The following is a 21,346-nucleotide window of genomic DNA, read 5'->3' as shown; positions in this document are numbered from 1 at the left end:
CCAACAAGAGCTAGAGCAGTGCCCCTGAGCGGGCCACGCCATGAGAAAGGGGGCCGGGTGGTGGATGTAAGAAGAGTTAGCAGGGAGAGCTGACAGACTGATACCTGATTTGAATAAGGGACCGAGGAGAGAGGGGCCCGGAGGAACCCAGTTCTACCTGGAGTAACTGGGTGGAGGGAGGGACAGCTCACCCTGTGCTGGGGTCCTCAGAGCTGCTTTGGCCAAGCTCAGTGGGCACTGGCCACCAAGTGCACTGTGACCCTCTGGCTTAACCTCCACCTCCCTGTGAATACCTGTCCTCCCCACACCCCTCAGAGCAGGGAAGGGTTGAGAGGGGTCCTGGACTCACACATCTGGGCTCCATGTGGCTCTAGCACCTTCAGAGGGACTGTGGGCAAGTGACCAAAACTTCCTGAACGTCAGGTTCCACATCTCTCAAATGGCAATGGTAACCGTACCATCGGTGGTCATGGGGCTCAATGAGATAAAACACCTAAGGCACTTAGGTCTGCCTGGAACACACTGGCATTCAAAAAACAGTGCTCTTGTTATTGTCACTACTCAGCCAGCCCTGAACCTCGTTCTGTACCAGGAAAGGGGGCAGCCATGGGCATGTGGCCACGGCCAGGTGTGGTCCCCTCTCCCGCTCTCTGCTTCCTGCGTGCCACCGGCGAATGTAGGCTGAGGTCCCCTCTCCGGGAGCAGGTCTGGGAGGCAGGCGGAGAGGGGGCATGATGGACGGCTTCCGGCAGTTCTGCAATGCGTCAAATGTTTAATGGAAGTCAGCGGAGTGAGCCAGCCCTTCCCGCACCACGAGGGGCTGGTTCTGGAGCCCTTCTCTCCCGCCCCCATGATGTTCCCTGACATTCTGGGAGTGTGGAAGGCACTTAGGTGCTTTGCTGAGGAGGGAGAGAATACCAAATGAAGCTGAGACCTCCTTTCCTCGTCTCTGACAAGGACAAGTTCCTTCAGGAAAGGAGAAGGGAACTGGGCCAGCTCCCTCAGAGGCAAGGAGGCAGAAAGGAGCTCCAGCTCCAGGTGCCAGGCTCACTTCTTCCTGGCAGGGTGACCTCGGTGAGATTCGGAATCATGCCAGGCCTCAGCTTCTTTGTCTCTAAAATGGGGATAATAATAATCACCCCTACTGTACAGGGTTGTTGTAGAGTTAAATATGGAAGTACGTATGAGGAGCTGGAACAGGGCCCGGCACACGGCAGGTGCTCAGTCAGAGCCAGCTCTCACAAAGGGGAAGAAACCAGTAGGAGGCGCTCTGTGGTGCTGCCCTGCCCTGCTGCTGACTTGCTGTGAGAGGGGAGTAAGTCCCTTGCCCTCCTGGGGCCTGGGTTTTCTGACTCTGGACTGAGGGCATTGGTCTCCATGATACTTCCCGGGTCCCTCCAGGGCTTTCAGGCTTCTCTTCGCCCACTGTCAGGGCCACGCCTGCCCACAGGGACCCACATACCCAGGCTCATTGTGGCTTTCCCAGAGAGCCTTCTCAATTCTGGTCCGCTCAAAGCCAAATTCATTTTATGATGTGTACTGGTGCCCAGATGGTTGAAAGCAGCAAAGACCTTCCATGACCTCCCACCCTTCTCTCCTCCTCTTCCCCAGCAAGGTGTCTCCCCTCCCTGTAGGCTGGCTTCCTCGACCCTCCCTCTCTGCTCATTCTTACCTCCAGGCCTTTTCTCTATTCCCCTTGTTCCTCTGCCCTCCAAATCCTTCCAACCCCTAAAGCCCAGTTCAGTCCACATCTCCTCCAGGCAGCCTTCCAGCTCAAACTGACACTCCTCTTCCTGGCACCTCACAGTACAAACCATCAGTACAGTACATGATAAAGTGGGGGGCACAATTGGGCAGAACAGGATGAGGCAAGGTGGGGCAGAGCTGTGGACCAGAAATGACATGCCAGGGCCAGAGCTCTGTCTGATACACCATGAGTGGAGACAGGGCACTCCATTTCCACAATGTGAGAATAGCTGTGTTGTGTGGTGTACAGTCCACCTGCCAGGCACTATCTCAGTCAGTCCTTACAACTCGTTTTGCAGATGAGGAAAACTGAGGCTCTGGGTGAGTAAGTTGCACATGGATCAGAAAATTAGTAAGTGTCAGAACCAGGATCCCCATTAAGGCCATCAAGTCCAGGGCCCACACCATTAAGCACAGTTACTGACAGAATCCACAGGGAGGTAAGGCTGGAAGCTCAGAAACACGGTTGGCCTGGAAACAGAACAATGAGCTGAAGCTCTGGGCAGTATGGGGCCGCCTCAGTCAAGTTATCCCCGCCCTCCTTGCTGGGCCAAGCTATTAGGGAAATTTCCTGCACTGGGTCGTAACGCGCACCCGGCCTCTGATGACCAATGCTGCAGCGATGAACCCAGTAGGCGCTGAAAAGATATCTCCAAAAGAAAGAGAGGCAAGGCTTCAGGCTGCCAGGCAGCCCCCTGGGACAGGGGCAGTCGCCACAACGCACTCCCTTCTCCCCCACCCCAACAACTTTACAGATCATTGCCCTGCCTGTGAGGCAGTTTTCTGAGGACCCACAGACTCTCCCATCTCCTCCAAGTGGAACACCAGAGCATGGGGTGTGGGCTCACCCCCTGAGCAGTTGGCAGACTGGATTTCTCACAGCCAGCTTCAATTCTCTTTCCTCCCTCTCTGGCACCTCTCTTTCCCCCAGTAAATAGCTCTAAGCTGGCTGTCCTGATAAACTGGGGGCTTGGGGACTTTCTTCAAGTGCCTAGTAAATGGAAGCGTCTCAGACCGACAGCTCTCGGTGTTCAATGAGATTATATTTCTTATTTAAATAGCTGATTGGAGGATTGGTTTCAAAGTAAGACGCCGTATGCCCATGGCCTCCTCTGGGCTCCTGGGGAGAAGCAATATTGTGTGGCATTGTGCAGTGGCAGGAGCCTATCCTTCGAGCTCCCGCTCCCATTCAGATGCCTCCAGGATCGGGGGAGCCGGCCAGGATCGGGGATAAAAACCGCCCTCGCCTCCTGGTTTGGGAAGCCGGAGATTATGTCTTTCATTCGAGAGCGACTTCTCCAGGGCTCCCCACCACGCTCTGCACTAGCTGTCTCCCCTCTCAAAGCGACGGGGAGATAAAAGGAAATGTGTTCGCTTCATCCCACCTCCAGGGAGAGCTCCAATCAGTCTTTTGTCAGCTGAGGATAAGCGCCACCATTTCAGGAAGGGTTGTTGTTCAGCGTGCTCTGTTGGAAGGTTTTGTGCAGGCTCTTCCCCCCATTTGTGCAGTGGCTTCCCAGCCTGTGCTGGGCCCTAGCCAGCTCATGCATGCTTTCTGACCGGGGGCCCACGCCCAGCCGAGAGGGGTGGTATCGTCATGGGGCGCAGGCGATCCCTGGCCCTTTGGGAAAGACAAGGTTTGCACAGGACCAAATTCTGCCTGAACTGTGCCATGCAGACACTGTGAGGACCCAAGCTCTTTGCTTAGAGCAAATTTGCAGTTAATTGTGTGTCAAAATAACATATTAGTAACAGCAGCATCTGACCATGTGCAATTCCTCTCCTCTCAAGCCTTTGTCTGCCCAAGGGCCAGGGGCTTGTCAGGGCATTTTTGAGACAGGCTGGCGGCCCTCGTCTAAAGCAGCCCCAGAATCTCACTGACTGTCCCAGGGCCCTGGACAAGATAAAAGGCTAGTGGTGGGCTTGAACGACACCCGGCTCTGTCTGTAGGGCGGGCGGGGCTGGCGATCTTCATTACCGGCAGCTGCGGCACAGAGGCGGGTGTTTTGGTATGCCAGACACATCCAGCGCCTCGTGCATCCAGGGACTGCAATCAGGTAGCTGATGGGGATGCAAGTCACATCTCCTGGACCACTGCCGCAGTGAACTGATTCATGCTGCTACTTTGAGGCAAGGAGAAGGGACAGCGGGGCCTGGAGACAAACCAGCCTGGCTTTATTATACAGCTGCTGCTTTCAAGCTGGAATATTCCAGCCTCTCCTACTCCCTCTCTTTCTGCCAAGCCAGCGCTGGCTGCCTACCTGCAAAGACAGTGCTCATTCTGGCCCCTAGCTCTGGCTGAACAATGGCATTATGCAGTGCATAAAGAGTACCCAGGCAACGGAGACAGGCATGGCTTAATTCGCTCAGCGCACAGTGGCTTTTGAACGCCCCTGCATTCAGCCTTTATCCCGAGCGGCCCTGGGCCTCCTCCCCTTTATTCCCCGGCCCTCTCCATCACAAGCGTCCCTCAGTTCCTACACAGCTCTGCAACAGAGCTGATGGCCATGAAATGAGGGACACGAAAGAACGGGGAGACAAGAGCACTCTCTAACTGAGAAAGACTCCTGGCTGTGGGTAAGGAGACCCAGGTTTTGGTCTCAGTTTTGCTATCAACTCACTGGGTGGCCTCGGCAAATCCCTTCCCAGCTCTGAGTTCTAGGTCTGTGTCTGCAAGTAAGAGAGGAGGGAACAAAGCTGCAGAAGCGCTTTTCCAACTCTGACAGTCTCTGACTGTTCCATACAGCTTGATGGGATTGTTCTGGCCTCGTGTGCGGATAGTGAAGGGTCCTCCACTGTGTCAATGATATTGTCCTGGACTGTGATCTAAGAACAGGCCACAGGTCAGGACAGTACATGAGTGAAGCAAGCCAAGTGCTCCCCATGGCACACTGGTCCCCACCTGCCCCGTAGTCTAGAGCAGCAGCCACTGCTCAGCTCCAGTTTGCATTGCCTGCAGGAATAAGAGGCCCAGTCTTGTGAGGACTTCCAATTTTTTAAAAGAAACCAGAAATAAGAAATTTTATGCAAACTCTCACAATTTGTAAATTTTAGCTCAATTTCCTGCAAATACTGGCAGGTCAAACAAAACCTATCAGCAACCTTATCTGCTCAACACGCTTCCAGATTATAAAGTTAGGCCAGGGCTACTGGGTGTCTCACGCTCATGATATAGAGCCCTGGAGCTGTGCACACGGTGTTCCTGGGACCGGACAAATTACACCGGGCAAGGGTGCCTCATTATGTTTTAAGAAAAAAAGAAGATGAGGAGGGGAGAAAAACCAAAACCGGGCCCAATATCTTCAGATATCCTGCCATCTACCATCCAGGCTAGCTAGATGGGCCCCTTTCCAGAGGTGAGGAAAACATTCCTATGGAGCCAGCTGGATCTCACCTCCTCACTGCCCCTGCCACCCAACCAAGTAGGGCCAGGCAACACCCCTGGGTTCCCGGCAACCCCACCCCTGCATGGCTGAGGAAATGATTCCGCTGCCTAAGTTCCTACCCGCCCATCCAGACACTGGTTCCCTGCACTTTGGGGCCTCAGTCTCCAAATCTCGCCTTCATGATGCAAGCCCTCCCAGCAGGGCGTATCTCCAAGCAATGTCACAGGAGGATCCCAGGACCTGGAAGAGACTGCAGGAGAGCTCCAATCAGATCTCTGTCCATGGAATCCCATCAACTTAGCTTATAAAAATATATCCTAAGGAAGAAGGGCCAGCCCCATGGCCAAATGGTTAAGTTCGCGTGCTCCACTTCAGCGGCCCGGGGTTTCGCCGGTTTGAGTCCTGGGTGTGGACACGGCACCGCTCATCAGGCCATGCTGAGGCCGCATCCCATATGCCACAACTGGAAGGACCCACAACTAAATATATACATCTACGTACCAGGGGGCTTTGGGGAGAAGGAAAAAAAAAAGAGGAAGATTGGCAACAGATGTTAGCTCAGGGCTAATCTTTAAGAAAAAAAAAAAATATAAAAATATATATATATATATATATATATATCCTAAGGAAGAAATGCCACATCTTAATAACATAGCTATAGGCCTCTGAAGCCACACGTTCATATTATTTCAACAAGTACTGAACAACTAATATTTGCCAGCAGTGAGAGAAAATATTGGGTACAAGGAGCTCCTTGAGGGCCAGGAGAAAAGACAGACTCATACACTGGTTCAGTTAGATAACAACCAGGGAGCAGGCAATCTGGGACCTAATGCACCCGCCCTCTCTACTGACAGAGGGGTCACTACATTACAGCACCAGACTTGCTGTCAAAAACAGCTACACCAGACACAGCACTAACACAGCATGCATGAGGCTGCCTCCTGCTTACCACTGAAATACAAAATCAAACAGCCTTCATGGGACAGACATCTGATTGCCATGGGAGGACAGAAGAGAAGGAGGTGATGCTTGATCTGTTCTCTAAACATGCATGCAGAGGTAGAGGAAGGATGCCCCTCCCCACCAAAAAGAAAGCATCAGTGAGAACAAAGATGGGGTGTATGCAGAAAGTGGGAGGGCTTGGATAGTCCTTTGGGTGAGTGGTCCTGAACTCTAGGGTAGCTCAGGCTGGCTGAAGCAGTGGGAACATGGAAGGAGAGAGTTGGAAAAAAGATGAGAGAGGTCAATTAGGGCACAACCATGATGGGCCCTAGGAGACAGAAGGATTTGAGTTTTACTCTGTAAGCAATAGGGAGCCATTGAATCTTCTTTGAGGGAGGGATTTCACTAAAACTGGGTTTCAGAACAAGTGTCTCCACAAGCTACATGTAGAGCAGACTGGAGGCTTGGAGTGTGGCCAGGAGACAAAAACAATAGGCCTGGGAAGAGGATGAGAGCCTGAACTAGGGCAGTGATGATGGGGTGAAGAAGAGGAGATGGATTTCATAACTGGCACAGAGAAAGAATCCAAACAGCTTGGTAGGTGGTTGGACATTGGGGGTAATAATCAAAGATGCTTGAAATGTCAGGGAGGATGATGGTGCCGCCCTCAGGAGGAAGAAGAACAGTTTTGGGAGAGAAGATTTCAGACCCATGCTCTGGATGGATGATCAAAGACCAATGGGCAACCTCAGGGCTTGGTTGTGTGGGTTGGAGGGCCCTGGATGAGCCTGCACAGGTGAGGGAGCCTGGAGCTGGAGGATACTGGGCAGCAGAACTTCTGAGGGGGCACCATGGAGGAGCCATCAACACAACAACACTCCCCAGGCACCTGTCCACTGGGCCTGGAGCCGGGCTGTGAGCTCCAGTCTCTGGGGGTCTGTGAGGCCCTGAGCACCTACCAGGGACTGTAAATATTTGCCAGGTTAAGAGCCCAAATTGGAGACGCAGCAACAGCTCTTCCACGGGTGGTAATCGACGCATCTTTCATGGAGGGCTTGAGGAGGGGAAACCGTCTCAAGTATGGCACTTCACATTCAGCACTTGACATTTCCGAGGTACTCCACAGGCATTAACTAATTAATCCTTGAGTCTGTTTAGCCCCCATAAGAACTCCCAGAGGCTCCACTTGTACCCCACATATGGGGAGTTTCACACCCTCCTGAGGATCGAGAGGCCAAGCTTCAGGGAGACAGCCTTGCAAACAATCACTCGCCCACTCTATCACTCACAGGTAACTCAAATGGCTGCCAGGCAAACATCAAGGAAGCCTGAGAAAAGAGGTTTTCAATGTTTTGGATGTTTCCCGGGAAAGAGAGAGGGGGATGGAGAGAGAGACCGGAGACCGATACCGACTTAGCTCTACAAGGCACGACTCCTTGCACTTTATTTTTCACTGAGCATTTTTAGTATCTTCTCATTTAACCCTCAGAATTATCCTGTGATAGAGATACTTGTCTTAGTTTGGATTCCCCCAGGAGGAGTCCCTGAGACAAGGATTCAAGTGCAAGCAGTTTATTAGGGATGTGATCCCAGGAAGCACTATCTGAGAGAGGGAAAGAGACAAAGAAGGGATAGAAGCCAGCAGACAGCGTGTTGTGGAGGCCCCATTACTGTGGGCAGGCAAGGCTCCATCCCGCTGGGGCACCCTGGAGATTTACAAAGCACACCTTAGTTGTCCCTGATGTACTCAGATCAAGCCCTTAGACAAATATTCCCGGGTGCTTGCATCAGACGTCACCAGGGTGGAGTGCACAGGAATGGTCAGTGCAAGAGATACGGACAGAGCACCAGCAGCATCCCACACAATATCGTCTTCCTGTTTTCCTAGAGGAGGAACTGAGGCTCAGAGATGGGACCTATTTGGCAAAGGTCAGACAAGTAGAAAGTGGTGGAGCCTAAATTTGAACAAAGTCAGTTTTCCTCCAAAGTCTTGGTTCTTTCCACTGTGTACCATGTCTTCCAAGTCCAGATTTCCACTTCTCCCTTGTTTCTCCTCATCCTGGAGACATAAAACAAGGGACAGGTCTGTGTGCTAATGGTGTCCCATCTGCCTGAACCAGTGTCTCAGACAAGTGACTCATTTGAGCAGGCTTCCCTGAGATACAGGCTGGGTGACAGATCCACCTATTGACAGAGCCTGGAATCAATCGGGGCACCCCTTCCTCGGCAGCGTCTATGCCTCCTTTAGCAAGTCCCATCTTTTCTTTGGCCCTTTAATTCATTGGATGGCTTTGTGAAGTGCAGACCTGCAGGGGTTTCAAACGGCTGTAAATTCCCATCCTGATGCCACAGCTCCTGCTCTGGATTTGTGCTTTGTTTTTGCCTGCACAAGCCAGTGGTGAGCATTTATCACTGGTTGGAGAACTGAATTTGGCAGGAGAGATTTCTGATTTCTGTGCATTGGGGGGTTAATTTGCCAGGCATCTTCCCCAGCAGAAATGCTAAGGACAGAAGCCAAGTGTAGAGGGTAGCAGGCAGCCTGGCCATGGGGAGCCAAATCCTCTTCTGTAGGCAGTTCTCTCTAACCCTGAGAAGAAATGCAACATTTCTCTGTTTTCACACCACAGAAGGCACTGTCTTCTCCCCCATCCCCACCCCCAATTAGCACTGTCCCATTGGAATCCAGCCCAGGAGGGAAGCTGGAGATCAAGGAGGTGGCAGGGTGACCAGACGAAAAGGGGAAGGGACCTGGGACCAGACATGTCCCCTAGGGTGAGGCACATACTTAACCCAGCTACCAGGCACAGAAAATTCACGGGTAAGCAGGAGTGGCAGTAAGTGAGGATGGCCAGCAATGACTATCAGGTGGGGCCAGCTGCAGGTAATGAGCAAGAAGAGAGTGACCAGAAGTCTCAGGAAAGGGAAATAGGCAGAGATCTGGCAGGTAGCCTGCAGGCATAATAGTCATTCTCTTTCAAAGGTGTGCTGGAGAGGGCTTATACCATTCTCAAAAGGCAATTGTTAAATGTTCAGAAAGTCTATAAGTAGTTGTTAAACACAGCCACTATTAAAAATTAAATTATGAAAACTTACAGTTAAATAAATTATATTAAGAACAAAGGTAAAAATTACTCAAAACTTATACTTCCTAATTATTTTACTACATCTTACTATCGTCTGTATTGTTGAGTTTATTTTCATCCAGTGTATCTTCTTGATGGAAATTCTTCCTCATAGTGACTGCTGTGTATCTCTTAAAATTAACCATGTTAGTAGTATTTATACCATGGAAAATGGCAAACACTTAAAATTCAAGTTTCTTTTTTTTTTCCAGGAAAATCAGTGTTCATTAGCATTTACCAGCACACTACTGGTAATTGCTACCCTAAATCACACGCTTCCTCCCTGCCCAGGTCCATGCTGGACACCTTACATTTGTTACATCACAACCTGACAGCACACACCTGTATGGCATGCCAGTTGTTAAAATATTGAATTACTTTCATTTTGGTTGGCAAATAGCTACTGTCTCAAGCTGCTGTGTGTCTTCTTTCCTCTGGCCACCCAGCCCCTCCCCCAGTGCCACTAAAGGTTAGTGCCTGAGCCTGCTCTAGCACTGGCTGATGGCCAGTGTTCATACAGTACCAGTGGTCAATATTTTTACCATAGCCTCTGTTTATAACTATCCTACAAGTTTAGGTATTATTATTATCCCCATTTTATAGATGAGGAAACAGGCTCTAAGAAAAAGACTCAGCCAGCCCAGGGTCACACAGCTGGCAAGAAACAGAGCTAGGATGAAGCCTCAACTGGCCTGAGCCCAGCCAGAGTACCCAACCATGGGCCACACCATTTCTCATCACATGGAAGTCTGGAGGCTGGGCAGGGCCTGGGCTACAAGCCCTGGGAGGTGAATAGGGTGAGATGAGGTCTCTGCTCAGGTTAGCTGGGAGGGACTTGGGTTCAGGGAGGGACCCAGTTAGTAAAACAGTGGGGCTTGTCTCCCAAACATGTTACTGGAATTGAACAGCACGCCAGAGAGGGCCCAGTAGCAAGGATGTTCTGGAGGCAAGAAAGCTGCTACCAGCCCAGAACTCCTGAGGTCTTGAGACAAGACTGGCCCATGAGGCCCAGGTGGTTCAGGAGCCACAAAGCTGAGCCTATGGGGGCTGGAGTGATGCTGGGGAGGTCCAGGAACCAGAGGTCTCTCCCCTCCCCACCTTCCTTTCCCCCTCCCTCCCCTCCCCTCCCCCTCCCTTCTGTGCCCAACCTGAGTCCTTGAACAGTGTATATAAAACACCATGTCTGCCCTCAGGAAGCTTACAGTCTGAGCTAAGGAGAAGCTGCACATACATATGGACAATATAAATACTAAAAATTTGGTTAACACAAGTGAGGTCACAGAGCAGGTGGTCATGGCTGAGAGACAACAGGAAAGCTTACAAAACCAAGAGCCAGATGCCTTTATCTGTTAGACATGTCATCTATTGGACAACACAAAGATGTTACTATTACTTCAATTCTCAGACCTAATGTGTACTATTGCAAGACTGGTCACTGGGTTAGCAGTTTTCTGGACGAAAAATACTGCCACATAAAACATATGCAACAATTATAAGAGCCATCTTGATTTCAGAAATATGCATTATAAGATAGAAAACTACATCTCATGCTCCAAGGTCACTAGGTCAAAGGATACAGCAAAGAAGCAGTCCCCTCAAAGCTCCCCTTGGATTCATTTAGTCATTCAACAAGTAATTATTGAGAACCCAGTGCTGGAGACATGACATAGAGCAGTGAATGCAGACTTGCTCCCTGCTCTCCCAGAGCTCCCAGCCGAGTGGAGGAGACAGTCATTACACTAGTAAAGCTAATATGCAGGCACTTACACAGGAATACATGCCCAGAAAGTGCTTAGAGAAACGTCAAAGAAGAAGGACCCACGTGAGACAGGTAGGCAGGGAAGTCTTCTCTGAAGAAGCCCCTGTGCAAAGGAAGGTGCAGCAGGGAGGGTACTCCAGGGAGAAGGGAGGGCGGGAGGACAGCCATGCCCTGGGGTGTCTGTGTGCACACAATACTGAAAGAAGGCCAGTCCCCTGAGCACAGAGGGACCAAGGGAGCGTCATGCAGAAACAGGACAGAGAGGTCAACGGAAGTCAGATCAGGCATAGCCTTATAGGCCACGGCAAGGGGTTTTGCTTTCAATCTGAGTGCAAGAGGAGAACGTAGAGAAAAATTTTATGCAGGGAAGCGACGTGCTGATGGAAGTCTTAGAAGGATCCCTCTGCGTGCTGGGCTGAGAATAGAGCCATTGGGGGTGGTGAGAAGAGCAGACATAGGGAAACTAGTAACAGTGCTGCGTAGTGACCCAGCCAAGCAATGGTGGCGGCTGGGACTACGGTCATGACCACAGAGAAGGAGAGAGTAGATTGATTCAGGATTTGGAGAGAGCCGAGTATACCGTGATGGATTGGGCAGGGAGAGAGGAGTGCTTCCACAGTGTTGCACCTGGGGAGATGGAGCTGCCATTGACAAAAGAGGCACCAGTATGTGCACACCCCCATCCAATCTCAGGGGAAATGGAAAAACTTTCAAGACTAGAGTCTATGCTTTTACAGAAGCCTCAGGAGAGCCTGAGAGAGCAAGTACTGATGCTAGACTGAAACCTTCTTAACTGATTTGTCCCCTAGTCAGCAAGACACACAGTCGATGATCTGAGTAGTAACGTACAAAATAAATGCTGCACGAGTATGTAAGATGAAGAAGACACAAGTTGGATGTGGTCCTGGAAGGCTTCATGGAGGAGGCAATTTCTCCTCTAGATCCGGAAGGACAAGTACAATCTAAATAAGTGAGGAGGATTGGGAAGGCATGCCCTGACAGAGGGGACAGTGTGGGCAAAGGTGGGCAAATACAAAACAGGGAGACATTGGCACCAATGGCCTATTCCATCTCTCCCCTTTCCCTTGGATAGGATAGCAGCTTTCTTGGGGTGGCTTATCTGATCCAGGGGTTGCTGATGGAGCCATAGCTTCCCTTTGTTTTTAAAACAGCATTATTAAGATATAATCGATATGCAATAAACTGCACATAATTAAAGTGTAGACATAAGTTTTGACATATATAGAGAGCTATGAAACGATCAGCACAATTAAGATAATGTACTTATCCATCACCTCTAGAAATGTCTCCCTGTCCCTCCCTGAAAGCCCCCAGCAACCTCTGAGCTGCTTCCTGTCACTATCAGTTTGCATTTCCTACGATTTTATATAGAGAGAATCAGATAGTATTACTCTTTTGTTCTGGCTTCTTTCGCTCAGCATAATTATTCTGGAATTTACCCATGTTATAGCATGTATCAATAGTTCCTTTCTTTTTATTAGTGAGTAATATTCCACTGTATGGATGTACCACAGTTTATGTATCCATTCGTCTGCTGAAGGACAATTGAGTTGTTTCCAGTTTGGGGCAATTACAAACAAAACTGCTATGAACATTTGTGTACAAGTCTTTCTTGAACACATGCTTTCTGTTGTCTTGGGTAACAGCCAGCTGTGGACGGGCTAGATCATATGGTAGCTGGATGATTAACTTGTTAAGAAACGTCAAACTGTTCTCCCAAGTGTTGCACCTTACTTCCACCAGCAGTGTGTGACACTCCCAGGTCCTCAACATCCTCACCAACACTTGGCGTGGTCAGCCTTCTAATTTTAGCCACTCTAATAGGGTGTGTAGTAGGATCTGGTTGTGGTTTCATCTTCATTTCCCTAATAACTAATGATGTTGAGCATTTTTTCATGTGCTTATTAGCAATTTGCATATCTTCTTTAGTGAAATATCTACTTAAATCTTTTGTCCGTGTTCAATTGGTTTGTCTTACTATTATTGAAAGCTCTTTGTGTAGTACGGATACAAGTTCTTCATTGGATATATGATTTGTTCTTATTTTCTCCATCTGTGGCTTGCCTTTTTAATTCACTTGACAGTATCATTCACAAAGCAGAAGTTTTTAATTTTGATGAAGTTCAATTTGTTATTTTTTTGTTTTGTGGATTATGCTTTGGGTATCATATGTAAGAACTCTGCCTAAACAAAAGTCACAAAGATTTTCTTGTGTTTTCTTCCTGAAGTTTTATAGATTTAGGTTTATCATCCATTTTGACCTAATTTTTTCATATGGTGCAAGTTACGAATTAAAGTTCATTATTTTGCATATGAATATACAATTGTTCCATGCCATTTGTTAAAAAGAAACTACCCTTTCTCCACTGAGTTGTCTTTGCACCTGTGTCAAAAGTCAGTTGTCCATATACATGAGTCTATTTCTGCATGCCCGTTCAATTCCGTTGATCTGTCTGGCTCACTTGATGCCAGTGCCGCGCTGTCTTGCTGACTGTAGCTTAACAATGAGCTTTCAAATCAAGCAGTGTTAAGTCCTCTGACTCTGTTCTTTCTGAAAATTGTTTTGGTTATTCTAGGTCCTTTTCCTTTCCATATGAATGGTAGAATCAGCTTGCACCTTCTACAATTTCCATGCTGCTGCACACCCCCTCTTTCTCCTCAGGGCATTTGACTAGAAAACAAATAAGAAAAATCTGAGCTGGGGTTGGTACTGTGACTCTGAACAAGGCAAGTACTCAGGAAGACTGAGTTCCAAGATGGAACAAGGGTGGTTTTGTGCTTCAAATAAAGCATCTCAGGGTCTCAGGTGATGGACGCTTGAGCCCTCAGCAAGCCTGTCCCCTAACTCTGGGATAGAGTTGTGCCTCTTGTTCCTCCACAGAACACACACTCTTCTGCTCTGGTCTTTCCTGGCCGTTGGGTATAGTTCCTGCCCCTGAGGAGCTCCCAGGCCGTCTCTGTATCTTCTACACCTGGGTAACCACAGAGTCCAGAACAGAAAAAATTCAGCCCTCAGTGAATGTCAAAGGGGAAAAGATAAAAGGAAAAGGAAATAGGCATGCACACTGGGAAATCCAATGAAATAACAACTGCTGGACATTACTTTGGTAGCTTTAAAGGCTATTTGGGGGGTTTTCTATAAATAACAAAAGGCCCCACAGAGAACATGCTAAGCTCTGCACTGAGCCTTCCACCGCATGAATTTTCTCATTTAGTCTTCGAAAGGATTCAGTGAGGGAGGAATACAATTATACCCATTTTCCAGATGAACCAAGGCCTACAGAGGTTGACTAACTTGCCCAAGACATTGCCAGCAAGTGGCAGAGCCAGAATGAGAATCTGGGTCTGTCTGATTCCAAAGCCCACACTCTAGACTGAACCCCAGGATGATTCTTCCTTCAGGGAGGGGAAATGGAAAAGCCCCATAAATGTGTGCAGTCAGATTATTAACATGACTTAATGAACTGCTACTACGAGCCAGGATTGTACCGAGGACCATCTGACATAGCCATATGTGTGTGATACAACACGCAGGGAAGATGCCTGACTGCTCTAGCCAACTTGGGAAGCCACACCCTGACAAGAGGGGGAGGCCGTCAGTGATGGATTTGAAAACAGAAAGGAAAGACTATGGGGTGTTAATTTCTTTGGGAAGGGAGTCATTTGGCAGAATCCTAACCCCAGGAGGCTTCTCGAACTGGCTTAAACACAAAAGAGGATTTATGGGTTCTGGTATCAAGCAGCCAGAGATGGTATGGCTCCGGGGCACAGTGGAAGCCTTTCTCAGCAGGTTCTTTCCAGGTGGCAGCTATGTGGCCACGCATACCTCCAGGCTTACATTTCCCCTGCTTAGAAATCCCTCTTAAGAGTTCCAGCAAAAGTCCCAAGTCAGACTCATTGTCTCAAGGAAGCCCATTCCAGGATCAATCCGTGAGACTCTATTGGGTAAGGCCTGAGTTCCACATCACTCCTGAGATCAGGATGGAAACCAGCCCAGTCAAACCCTCCCGCCTGAAAGCAAGACAGTAGTAGATCAGCAGAGATATAATTGCCAGAAGATGGTCAGCTCAGCAGGCAGAACAACAGATGTCCACTCTGCTCTTTGTCTCTAATACCAGAGGCAGACCCGCCCAGCACACAGACATCAACCTATAATACTGTGTTTGCTGTGTTGGGCTCTCCCTCTCGTACTGATCTTTACAAACTCAGAGACATGTGCGTGCATCCACAGCTGGATCCTCCTTCTTTGTCCTCTTCCAGCCAATGAATCTCAAGGTCTGGGATTCTGAAGAAGGTGTGGGCTTCTTTCTGCTTTAGCAGTGATCCTATTTCAGACTTACACACTCCTGCCCTCCATACACAGAAACTATATGTTCTTTTCCAGAATCTGGGCCTATAATTTGATATGCACCACTAGGGACAATGAGAAGGGCATTTGAAATTAGAAATATCACCAAGCTCCTAGGCTGTATGGTCACTGTACCCATTGTCCTCTACCCAGCAGCATATGGAGGAAGCCAGGAAACAATGCTAAGGCTGGCAGCTCTTTACCCTCTGACCAGGTGCCCTTGCAGTACCACGCCTTGTCTCAGGTCCCAACAGGCTTGAGCGGCTTCTCCAAAAGTTATTGTTGGCTCCACTTAACTGGACAATTTAACACAGGACAGATGAGACAAAGTCAACCACCAGGATATCCAAGATGAGTGACCAGGCCCCACACTCGTAGATCTCTCTGGCCTACCAATGCGCAGCCTCCAGGACAAAGGAACCCCAAAGAGGTGAAGGCAGACGCCTCCCTCCCAGGGAGAAATGAGCATGTGAGATGTTTCACATGCAGCAGCAGCAGCCACTGCAGCAAGAAAGGCAAGTTCAAAGGTAATTGGACGAGGAGTTTTAAGCACGACTGTTCTCGTAGCAAACTGTTTCATGAATACCCACTGGGATCTGTCCATATGGACAGCAGAAGGGCTCCTGCTGTTCTTTTGCTAATAAAAACTGTTGTGATTACATTTCCAATCCTCTCAGAACAGGGCCGCAGCACGGCCTGCTGAGAATGTGTCTTCCAGGCTGATAGGCAGCACCCCTCCCTGCCACAGAGGAGTGCGAAGACCAGCACCCACTGGATGCAGAAGGAGGGTCCTCAGGGGAGTTGGGCTGAACGGGTGTACAAGTGTGTCTGTGATGGGGTAGCCTCACACACACCATGCACACACCCAGGAAAATCTCAAGCAGTGGAACACTCTTCCATAAGTGGTTCCAGTGACTGGCATTTTCCAGTTAATTGGAGGTTAACCTGCAATCGCTTTTTTATGTCAACCTCCTTGTTGAAGTCCACGAGTTTAATTTCACCCCTACCTCATGCCTGAGCTCCAGCTAGTGTCTATTAGAAATGACCTCCCTCCTATTCTCTATCAAAACCCCACCTGTCCTGCCTGCCCAGAGTCAGCTCAAATGCTGCCTCCTCCGTGAGGCTTTCTCTGATTCCTAGCCTCAGGTGGGGAAAATTTCCCTCCTGAATTTTCCTAGCCCTCTGGGGACTCTTCTTGCAAAGCACTTACCACTTTCTTGTTTCATCTCCCCTAGGAAGCTCCAGGCTCCTGTAGGTCATTGTCAGGGCCTTGCTTCTAAAGCCCCACGCCAGCAACACAGGGCTTGAGATATGGTAGGTGTACAGTAAGTGAATGACTATTCATTCTTAATGTAACCTAAAGGTTTAGGAGCCTAGGATCCACCAAAATTCAAGACCTCCAGAATACTAAAAATGTTATAGTTTTAAAAAACAAATTGCTGAGCCAGCCCTGATGGCCTAGTGCTTAAAGTTCAGCACGCTCGGCTTCAGCAGCCAGGGTTCAGCGCCCAGGTGAGGAACTATACCACTTGTCTGTCAGTGGCCATGCTATGATGGCAGCTCACATAAACGAGTCAGAAGAACCTATAACTATATACAACTATGTACTGGGGCTTTGCGGGGAGTGGGCAGGAAGAAAAAGGGGGGAAGATTGACAACAGATGTTAGCTTAGGGCAAATCTTCCCCTAAAAAAAAAAACTTTAAAATATTGCCGCTTTTCATTATTTCTGTCATTCTCACAAAATGATTAAACATTATTTTTAAAACTCAACTAACTGGGTATGTGTTGGTTAAGAATGGGTCCTCTACAAATCCAGGCTCTTGCCTCGGAGTTGGCACACATACCCGCAAGGGACACAAGAATACACAGATGCACAAAAGGATATAGGCACACACAAACATACACGGCATCACTATTTTTTTAAATCTCCAACATACAAAAATTCTAGTTTGCAAAAGAGAAAGCCACGTTCACCTTCTTCAAGAGTTCTTGTTTGACTTAAGGAGTCATCCCAGTGTCCCTCTCAGAGTGGGCTCGTCGCGACATCTGAGTAACATTAACTACTTGACTACAAGGGAAGGAAGCTTCTGTTGGCTGTGGTTCTTTAAATTTCACTTAAGGATAATCAAAACGATGATGAAGCATCTCTGAGAGGATTGCGTAAAGCCAATGGCAAATGGAATTCTCTTGGCGAAAAAAAAAAATCCATTCACACACCACATATTAAAGCAAAGGTTATAAAATATTGCTATGCCGCTAAACCATCATGCAACCTTAAGCTTGTTACTTAACCACTCTGGGCCTCAATTTCCCCATCTGTTGAGTGAGGTCAGGAGAGTTGGTAAGGCAGCTGAGTCTAGTGTAGGAATTTATCCCTAGAACACAATATAAATGGAACTTGAACAAAATATTTGACTGAGTCTATGAAACATCAGTATGCTTCCACATCATTGCCACCAACTTTCAATCATCCCAAGTGTTCACTTTGCTATGGAAACAACCGCAAAATCTCTGTGGCTCAATACAGCAAACGTTTCTTGTTTGCTCAAAGAGCCAACTTGAGTCTGCGGAGGGCTCTGCTCCACATAGTCACGCAAGGACCCTAGCTGGCAGTCTCCTCCATTTTAAAGCTGCACCACTTAAATCTCGTGGCCTCCTCCATCACAGAAGCAGGGAGACAGAAAGATGCAGGGTCCCACGTCAGCTCTTCTGCACTTCATCCTGGAAGAGACCCCCCCACACACTTCTGTTCACAGCCCATTGGCCAGAGTAGTCACATGGTTCTGGGGAAGCAGATGGACTACTGGTAATGGGATCACCACTGTCTCTGCTCCAACCTAGGACACTCTCCACTCCCACTCCCCCATCTAGAGTCAACTAAGTCACTTCCCCATCTACTTAGAGTAAAGCCAGACTCTCCTCCACAAAATTGTCCTCCATTAGAAAGCCAACAGGGCATCTGTGTCCCCAACCACAGAGCCATTGTTGCCAGCCCTTGCCATAATTTCAAAAAGAGTCTGGTTGGTGCCACTTCAAAACTAAGCCAACCCAGCCATCCTCAGGCTCCAGAGCAACCCCAACTCCCACTGCCATGAGGACTAACACAGTTAGTCCCCCGCTGCATGCCCACCTGGGCATTCTCTACTTCTGAGCCAACCAAGTCACTCTACTACAAAAAAGCTACCCCAGCCAGACCCCTGCCACCAGCCCCTGCTATCCCTGCCAGCTGCTAGCCTCTGCCCACTGAGGGGACCTGAGCCTCCCAGCACACATTCACCATCCTGCCTCAGATGGCAGACTCCCAAGGCAGATCCTCCTCACAGGCCACCAAGGCCCTCTCTCTTATCTAGTTCTTGGTGCTCAGCCTACAGTCTTGGTGGGCCAGGGAATGGCTGAAGAGAGGGGCACATTCGGAGCCCATCAGTCCTTTGGGGGAGTTTCTGAAATATATTTTTATTCCTCCTGTTTCCCTGGTCCATCTGGAGGCCACAACCATCAAGATCACAATAAAAAACAGAGGCTGAAGGGAAATGACCGACTTCTCTATCAATAAAGCAGAGAAGTACCCCCTTTACAGTCAAAAGACAGCTTTGACCAAGAGACAGGGAAGATGTGGGGCAGCTCCCACCTTTTTCTGATACCCGCAAGTGAGTCATATCTACTCTGAACGGATAAGAGAATGAGTGAATGAATGAAAGAAGGTCACATGACAGGTGCTTACTGAATATCCACTCACTTACTCTTCATAGTGTTAGCTGATGTAACACATCAGCAGATCCTTGGTCCTGCCAACAGAATGGGGCAAGATTGCTGAGTAAAGAACAAGGTTCTTCCGAGGCTACAGGTTTTTTTAGTATTCATTATGCACCAGACTGTGTAATATACATGACCTTTATTTGCATTAGCTCTTTTGATCCTTACAACAACCTCTTGAGATAGACTATTCCTACATCATGGTTATTCCTGTGAATATTGTTCCTGTGATTATTCCTACACTACAGACTGAGCAAACTGAGGCCTAAAGTCGGCAGCAAACAGCCTAGGTCATCCAGGTAGCAAATGGCAGAGCCAGGCTATGAGCTCAAAGATCTGTTTGATCTCAAACACTGTTCGGGCTCTGGGGAATGTCTAGGTATGGAATTTGATGGGAATTCAATTTAGTCAGAACTTCTTAGGCACCTACTATGTGCTCATGCAGGCCACACTAGGTGATAATGGGGAATACGGAAATGACAAGTCATGATTCCTGCCCTAAAGAAGCTTGTGATCCAGCAGAGGTAAGACACGGCCATAAGAGCTGTGCTAAACCACATCCCACCCCCATCGCACTCCACATTGTACTGTAAAATGGCCATGAGTTCACATTCACCTGGAGGAACCAGAAAGGGCTTCTCAGAGAAGGAGGCATTTGAGCCAACTGCCTGGCCTCCAAGGAGTAGCATTTGTGCAGGCAGACAATGAGGCTGGATAGACCAGGAGCCACAAGATTGCAAAGTCAGTACAACAAGGATGGCTCAACAGAAATAACACTGATCTTAGAATCCCACCGCCTAGGGTCAAGTGCTCACTCACATAGTGACTTTAGGCAAGTCCCTGCCTTCTTGGAGCCTCAGTTTCCTTGCCCAGAACACAGAGATAGTAACAATGATGCCACGCCCCAGACCCATCTGGAGAATGCCATAGGTGACAGCTATAAAAGTACTAGGTAAGGGGGAATTGCTGAACAAAAGTGGATCATCATGGTTGCTGTGGCTACACACAGGGCACTGAGGGGAGCCACCTTCCAAGCTGTGAGCATCAGGATGAGGCAGATTTTCCCCCTCATGCCAGCTTTATCTCAGAAAGCTCGAGACAGAGGTAGAGAAAGGAGGGCCTGCTCTCCCAGGAGACTCGCAGATAATACACACAGCTTAGGCAAAAATGATGTGTGCCCTTGAACACCATGATGATTAAACCCAGTGTTGCAGGAGGGATAGTGGGACGCAGCTGTGCCTCCTAAAGATAGCCTGACTTCAGCTCCCCACGGAGCAAGAAGCCTGAGCCATCTTCCAGGGGCAGCTCTAAAAATAAAGCTGCAAACAGACCTTGTACTCCCCTTGGCAGCTCAGGGCCCACAGGCTAGGTGTCTGCACCTGAGGGGTTATAGAAGAAGGTGGAAATGAGACAGTGGACCATGGGCTGACCCTAGCACCCTTCTGAGGACACTTGGAACTCTGTGTTCCTCTCTAAGGAGCAAAACTGGTAAATGAGTCAATGTCAATAACTTCAGTAAGATTATTAGGCATTTAAATTTGGCTAAGTGCTGGTAAGACATCTCAGTTCATCTAAAGTATTCATTATTCCCACTTCACAGATGAAGAAACAGAGGATGCTTGAAGAGGAGACATGACTTGGCCACAGTCACTTACAGTAAATAATAGAGTTACAACATCATTGCATCCTTCTAGACTAGACCCACAGATTTTTACACTCCACAGCCTGTTTTCACTCTCTGCCACCTCTTTCTTCATGGCCTCTTTCAATTGCACTTGCCCGCTCCTTCACCTTCTCATCCCACTCCCCACCAGAGCCCTATGCCACCCCAGTCTTCCCCAAACAGGAATACAAGAGATGTGGACTATAAGCTCCAGAAGGGAAGAGATATCTGTTTTATGCTATACTATCCCCTTAGCCTCTAGAATAATGCCAGGATAGAGAAGGTACTCAATTAACAGGTGTCAAATAAATAACTCCTTTCTTTCACCCCAGATCCAATCCATTAAAATTTGCATAGGCTCTACCTTCAAAATATATCCAGAACATTTATTAGAATGGATAAAATTAAAAAGACTGCCCACACCAAGTGCTAGTGAGGATATGGGGAATTGAAACTCTCGTGTATTGCTCGTGGGAAGGTAAAATGGTACAATCACGTTGGAAGACAGTTTGGCTGTTTCTTACAAAGGTAAGCATATACCTACCTTATGATCTAGCCAGTCCACAGCTAGCTGTTTACTAAAAGAAGAGAAAGCATATGA

Source organism: Equus przewalskii, chromosome 1 (genome assembly GCF_037783145.1).
Source record: "Equus przewalskii isolate Varuska chromosome 1, EquPr2, whole genome shotgun sequence".
In the NCBI taxonomy this organism is placed as follows: Eukaryota; Metazoa; Chordata; class Mammalia; order Perissodactyla; family Equidae; genus Equus; species Equus przewalskii.
This window is presented reverse-complemented; position numbering follows the sequence as displayed.